This window comes from Eimeria mitis, genomic scaffold, assembly GCF_000499745.2.
Source record: "Eimeria mitis Houghton genomic scaffold, Emh_scaff1180, whole genome shotgun sequence".
NCBI classification, from domain to species: domain Eukaryota; phylum Apicomplexa; class Conoidasida; order Eucoccidiorida; family Eimeriidae; genus Eimeria; species Eimeria mitis.
In genome coordinates, this window is record NW_013568056.1 from 138 (window position 1) to 1307 (window position 1170).

Genomic DNA, 1170 nt, shown 5'->3' on the forward strand with positions numbered 1-1170 from the left:
TATTTATATATATTCATTCTATTTATGTTTATTTATTGTATTTGTTTATATTTTTGTGTGGCTGTAGCGACTGGGGTGTATCTATTGCTGCTGCATCTCAGGTGTCTCTGTATATGCTTATTGGGCCGATGCGGGCATGGGGGGAGCCAAGTTATAATTTAATATTATTTGCGGTGTATGTGCAGCTGGGGTGTACGTACAGCTGGGGTGTATCTACAGTTGCGGTGTATGTAGAGCTGAGTTGTGTGTACTGCTAGAGTCGGGGTGTATACGCAGAGTTGGGGTGTATGTGTTGCTGAGGTGTATGCATAGCTGGGGTGTATGCATAGTTGGGGTGTATGCACAACTGGGGTGTATGCATAGCTGGGGTGTATGCGCAGCTACAAAAGGCAGGAGAATCGAGAGGCTGTGAGGGGGAGCCGACGATATTTTTTGTTGTTTGTTGCAAAATATAAAATAGAATAAATTAAAATATTTAATTTTATTCTATTTATACATTTTTGTTTTTTTTTTCCTCGCTTGACGACGGTGAGTTCTCCTGGGGTGTACGTACACCCCGTGGTGTCGCCAGTGGTCCGTAGCGGGGTGTATGCGCAGTATATCTAAACTAGCAATTAATATAGGGGTTTAACCCCTTAAAATGAAGAAAAAATAAATTTATTTAATATTTTTTAATTTATATTGCCTCAATTAGACTCTATTAGTTGCTGCTCTCCCCTCGCCGCCCGCAGCCTAGTGGTGTATAAGGACCAATGGCTTGCCGGCGTCATATGTGGTTGGGGTGTACAGATGTATTTATTTTTTTTCCTTTTTCTTTATTTCCCCCCTTTTATATTTTATTCCTTTTCTCCTATTTGCTGCAATTAATAATACAAACAAATGCAACAAACGCATGCAGCAGACGGGCTTAACTAGCGCCGCGGTCGTAGGGGCCTCCACAACCCTTCATCCTTTTGGGGGCCCCGGGGCCTCCCTCTTCTTTCTGCTGCTCTGCAGCACCCCCCGCTGTCTCCTCTGTGGCAAAGCTAACACAGAGGTGTACATATAGATCCGGGGCTGCCGCAGCAGCTGCAGCGCCTGCTGCAGCAGCAGCAGCTGCTGCTGCTGCTGCACCTGCAATAGCTGCAGCAGCAGCTACACGGGTAGAGCCATCGACGTGTGGCTGCAGCC